Source organism: Triticum aestivum, chromosome 7A, assembly GCF_018294505.1.
Source record: "Triticum aestivum cultivar Chinese Spring chromosome 7A, IWGSC CS RefSeq v2.1, whole genome shotgun sequence".
NCBI classification, from domain to species: Eukaryota; Viridiplantae; Streptophyta; class Magnoliopsida; order Poales; family Poaceae; genus Triticum; species Triticum aestivum.
In genome coordinates this window covers 645181636-645187788 of record NC_057812.1, presented here as the reverse complement: position 1 = coordinate 645187788, position 6153 = coordinate 645181636, and positions in this window count along the sequence as shown.

The window sequence follows — 6153 nt, the reverse complement described above, 5'->3', positions numbered from 1 at the left end:
AACTAAACGATCATAGTGCTAAGCTAACGGATGGGTCTAGTCCATCACATCATTCTCTAATGATGTGATCCCATTCATCAAATGATAACACATGTCCATGGCTAGGAAAGTTAACCATCTTTGATTAACGAGCTAGTCAAGTAGAGGCATACTAGGGACAATTTGTTTGTCTATGTATTCACACATGTACTAAGTTTCCGGTTAATACAATTCTAGCATGAATAATAAACATTTATCATGATATAAGGAAATATAAATAACAACTTTATTATTGCCTCTAGGGCATATTTCCTTCAGTCTCCCACTTGCACTAGAGTCAATAATCTAGATTACACAGTAATGATTCTAACACCCATGGAGTCTTGGTGTTGATCATGTTTTGCTCGTGAGAGAGGCTTAGTCAACGGGTCTGCAATATTCAGATCCGTATGTATCTTGCAAATCTCTATGTCTCCCTCCTTGACTTGATCGTATATGGAATTGAAGCATCTCTTGATGTGATTGGTTCTCTTGTGAAATCTGGATTCCTTTGCCAAGGCAATTGCACCTGTATTGTCACAAAAGATTTTCATTGGACCCGATGCACTAGGTATTGCACCTGGATCGGATATGAACTCCTTCATCCAGACTCCTTCATTTGCTTCTTCCGAAGCAACTATGTATTCCGCTTCACACGTAGATCCCGCCACGATGCTCTGCTTAGAACTGCACCAACTAACAGCTCCACCATTCAATAAAAATATGTATCCGATTTGTGACTTAAAGTCATCCGGATCAGTGTCAAAGCTTGCATCGACGTAACCATTTACGATGAGCTCTTTGTCACCTCCATAAACGAGAAACATATCCTTAGTCCTTTTCAGGTATTTCAGAATGTTCTTGACCACTGTCCAGTGATCCACTCCTGGATTACTTTGGTACCTCCGTGCTAAACTAATAGCAAGGCACACATCAGGTCTGGTACACAGCATTGCATACATGATAGAACCTATGGCTGAGGCATAGGGAATGACTTTCATTTTCTCTCTATCTTCTGCACTGGTCGGGCATTGAGTCTGACTCAACTTCACACCTTGTAACACAGGCAAGAACCCTTTCTTTGCTTGATCCATTTTGAACTTTTTCAAAACTTTATCAAGGTATTTGCTTTGTGAAAGTCCAATTAAGCATCTTGATCTATCCCTATAGATCTTGATGCCCAATATATAAGTAGCTTCACCGAGGTCTTTCATTGAAAAATTCTTATTCAAGTATCCTTGTATGCTATTCAGAAATTCAGTATCATTTCCGATCAACAATATGTCATCCACATATCATATCAGAAATGTTACGGAGCTCCCACTCACTTTCTTGTAAATACAGGCTTCTCCAAAAGTCTGTATAAAACCATATGCTTTGATTGCACTATCAAAGCATATATTCCAACTCCGAGAGGCTTGCACCAGTCCATAAATGGATCGCTGGAGCTTGCACACTTTGTTAGCACCTTTAGGATCGACAAAACCTTCTGGTTGCATCATATACAACTCTTCTTTGAGATATCCATTAAGGAATGCAGTTTTGGCATCCATTTGCCAAATTTCGTAACAATAAAATGCGGCAATTGCTAAGATGATTCGGACGGACTTAAGCATCGCTATGGGTGAGAAAGTCTCATCGTAGTCAACTCCTTGAACTTGTCGAAAACCTTTCACAACAAGTAGAGTTTTGTAGACAGTAACATTACTGTCAGCGTCAGTCTTCTTCTTGAAGATCCATTTATTCTCTGTGGCTTGCCGATCATCGGGCAAGTCAACCAAAGTCCATACTTTGTTCTCATACATGGATCCCATCTCAGATTTCATGGCCTCAAGCCATCTTTGTGGAATCTGGGCTCATCATCGCTTCCTCATAGTTCGTAGGTTCGTCATGGTCAAGTAACATGACCTCCAGAACAGGATTACCGTACCACTTTAGTGCGGATCTTGCTCTGGTTGACCTACGAGGTTTGGTAGTAACTTGATTAGAAGTTTCATGATCATCATCATTAGCTTCCTCACTAATTGGTATAGGAATCACTGGAACTGATTTCTGTGATGAACTACTTTACAATAAGGGAGAAGGTACAATTACCTCATCAAGTTCTACTTTCCTCCCACTCAATTCTTTCGAGAGAAACTCCTTCTCTAGAAAGGATCCATTCTTAGCAACGAATATCTTGCCTTCAGATCTGTGATAGAAGGTGAGGGAGTCCTGGATTAGGGGGTGTCCGGATGGCCGGACTATACCTTCAGCCGGACTCCTGGACTATGAAGATACAAGATTGAAGACTTCGTCCCGTGTCCGGGAGGGACTTTCCTTGGCGTGGAAGGCAAGCTTGGCGATACGGATATGCAGATCTCCTACCATTGTAACCGACTCTATGTAACCCTAACCCTACCCGGTGTCTATATAAACCGGAGGGTTTTAGTCCGTAGGACAACATACACATCAACAATCATACCATAGGCTAGCTTCTAGGGTTTAGCCTCTCTGATCTCGTGGTAGATCAACTCTTGTAATACCCATACCATCAATATTAATCAAGCAGGACGTAGGGTTTTACCTCCATCGAGAGGGCCCGAACCTGGGTAAAACTTCGTGTCCCCTGCCTCCTGTTACCATCCGGCCTAGACACACAGTTCGGGACCCCCTACCCGAGATCCGCCGGTTTTGACACCGACATTGGTGCTTTCATTGAGAGTTCCTCTGTGCCCTCACCGTCAGGCCCGATGGCTCCTACGATCATCAATGGCGATGCAGTCCAGGGTGAGACCTTCCTCCCCGGACAGATCTTCGTCTTTGGCGGCTTCGCACTGCGGGCCGATTCACTTGGCCATCTAGAGCAGATCGAAAGCTACGCCCCTGGCCGTCAGGTCAGATTCGGAAGTTTAAACTACACGGCCGACATCCGCGGGGACTTGATCTTCGACGGATTCGAACCACTGCCGAGCGCGTCGCACTGTCACGACGAGCATGATCTAGCTCTGCTACCGAGCAGTGCCCTGGAGGCCGCACCCGTGTTGGCTCCAACCCCTAGTTCGGAGCCGGCCGCGCCGATTGAGGACGGGCGGTTGGACGCCGCCTCAGGGGCTGAGATCCCAACGGCGATCGAGCCGAACACCAGCCCCGCACTCCGCGAGACTCGTGACTCCGAGGAGCCGGACTCCTCTCCGGATTCCGAACCCCCCGCGCCCCTGCCAATCGGATCCGATTGGGCGCCGGTCATGGAGTTTACTACCACGGACATCTTTTAGCACTTGCCCTTCGGCGATATTCTGAAGACACTGAAGTCTCTCTCTCTATCAGGAGAGCCCTGGCTGGACTAGGTCAACAAGGTTGGGATTCGGACAATGGAGAAGTTCAAAGCCCACCCACCACCCACTTGGTAGCCACTGTCAACGATTTAACCGACATGCTCGACTTCGACTCCGACGACATTGACGGTATGGACGCCGATGAAGGAGACGATAAAGAACCAGCGCCTATTGAGCCTTGGAGCGCCACCTCGTCATACGACGTATACATGGTGGGCGCACCAAAAGATGACGACGAGGAGCGGAGGGACGCACCGAAGGATTGTTTCCTCGAAAAGCAGTCAAAGCCGTGACGCAAGCGCCGCCCCAAAACCCGCCTCGACAGAAATAGTGATCACACAGGCCCAGCGCTGGAGCAGGGCGAACCACTGCCGAACAACGACAATCCGGATAATCAAACTGAACAAACAAATCCTATCAGGGATAATGGTCTGGACGACATAACACCGGACAGGCACCCGGAGTAGCAGAATGCCCGTAAAAGGCTCGTTGCCACCGCGAGGAGCCTTAAAAAGCAGAAGCGAAGGCTCAAGGCCGCGCAAGAAACGCTCCAATTAAGATGGAGCAAGATACTCAACACCGTAGCAAGGTACGGCGACAATCGCCCCTCCAAGAGCTACCCAAAGTGGAAGCTTCTACCCGAATTCGATGAGGAGGCCTCAGACCCCCCACAACCAAATATCAAAGCAGCCACCCGGTCGGATAAACGGCCCCTCTACCACCGCAGAACGGCATGCAACGCCGCTCATAATACAACACGCGACCCATGCGAGGGCTCACACCCAAAGGACGGTGCAACAAGATACATCTATGGATCACGCAAGCGCGCCCCAACATACAATGCAACACAACAAACATCCGAACAACGCGGCACACCCAGCTACAGGGGTGCCGCACACCCCCTATGTTTCACCGATGAGGTGCTAGACCACGAATTCCCAGAGGGATTCAAGCCCGTAAACATAGAGGCATACGACGGAACAACAGACCCTGGGGTCTGGATTGAGGACTATATCCTCCATATACATATGGCTTGAGGGGATAATCTCCATGCCATCAAGTACTTACCTCTCAAACTCAAAGGGCCAGCTCGTCACTGGCTCAAAGGCCTCCCCGAAAGCTCCATTGGAAGATGGGAAGAGCTCGAAGACGCCTTTCGGGCAAACTTTCAAGGGACGTATGTCCAACCTCCGGATGCGGACGACCTGAGTCACATAACTCAACAGCCCGAAGAGTCAGCCCGAAAGCTTTGGAATAGGTTTCTTACTAAAAAGAACCAGATTGTCGACTGTCCGGACACCGAAGCCTTAGCGGCTTTCAAGCACAGCGTCCGCGACGAATGGCTCGCCAGACACCTTGGCCAAAACAAGCCGAGAATGATGGCCGCATTAACAAACCTCATGACCCGCTTTTGCGCGGGTGAGGACAGCTGGCTAGCTAGATGCAGCACCAGCGACCCCAGTACATCTGAAGTTAGAGATGGAAATGGGAAATCACGGCACAACAACAATAACAAATGCCAGAATAAAGAAGACAGCACGAAGGGCATGGCAGTAAACGCCGGATTCAAAGTCCCTCGGTCAAACCAAAAGCCGCCCTCCAAAGGCACCAGGGTTGAACTGTCCAGCCTCAACAAAATCCTGGACCAAGTATGTCAGATCCATAGTACCCCTAGCAAACCTGCTAATCATACCCATAGATAATGTTGGGTCTTCAAGCAGTCCGGCAAGCTTAACGCCATACACAAGGGGGAGGATACACCAAGTGAAGACGAGGACGACCCTCCCAAGCAAGACAAGGGGTGACAAAAGAAATTTCCACCTGAAGTCAAAACAGTAAACGTGTTACACGTGATCAAGAGGAAAAACAATGCGGCACTCCCTGAAAAATATACCCAAGTGCCCGTCACCGCGAAGTCCCGCCACTGGTCGTCCCAACCGATCACCTTCGACCATCGCGATTACGCATCAAGTACCCGGCATGCAGGATGGGCTGCCCTGGTATTAGACCCAGTAATTGGCGGATACCACTTCACACGAGTCTTGATGGATGGCGGCAGTAGCCTAAACCTAATATATCAAGATACAATCCGCGGGATGGGGTTAGACCCAACACAAATTTGCCATAGCAATACTACCTTTAAAGGAGTAACGCCAGACCCAGGGGCTCGTTGTACGGGCTCCCTCCTACTACAAGTTATATTCGGCTCCCCCGATAACTTCCGTCGCGAGCATTTAACTTTCCACGTCGCTCCATTTAAAAGTGGCTATCAAGCACTACTCGGACGCGAAGCTTTCGCTCGCTTTAATGCAATACCACACTACGCCTCCCTATCACTCAAGATGCCCGGTCCTCGTGGCATCATTTCAGTGCACGGAAGTATCAAGCAATCTCGGTGCGCAGAAGAGAGTGAGGCTGCCTTGGCAGCCGCACAATAAAGGCGCCCGGACCAGCAAAAGCATCCAATAGGTCGTCAAGACCTCAGTCACAACTAATCAAGTCCGGCGCCTCTACTCATATCGAATAAACGGTCACACCCCTATCTTTCAAAAGTACAAGGGGCTCAACGCACGCAGACGAGTGGTGATTTCTTCTTATCTTAAATTACACATGGTTTCTTTAGAAAACTATCCTTTTGCACGCCAACCTTTTCACCTAAATTCCTCTCTTTTACAGATGATCATCGTGTTACACCCGTCTAGGATACGGCATAACGGAGACACAGGCGCAGACGTGCAGCAGGGACCCGACCCAAGGATTCTTTTTAGATTAAGACCCTGCGTAAACCTTTTTTACTGTCTCTTGTTGATACATATCC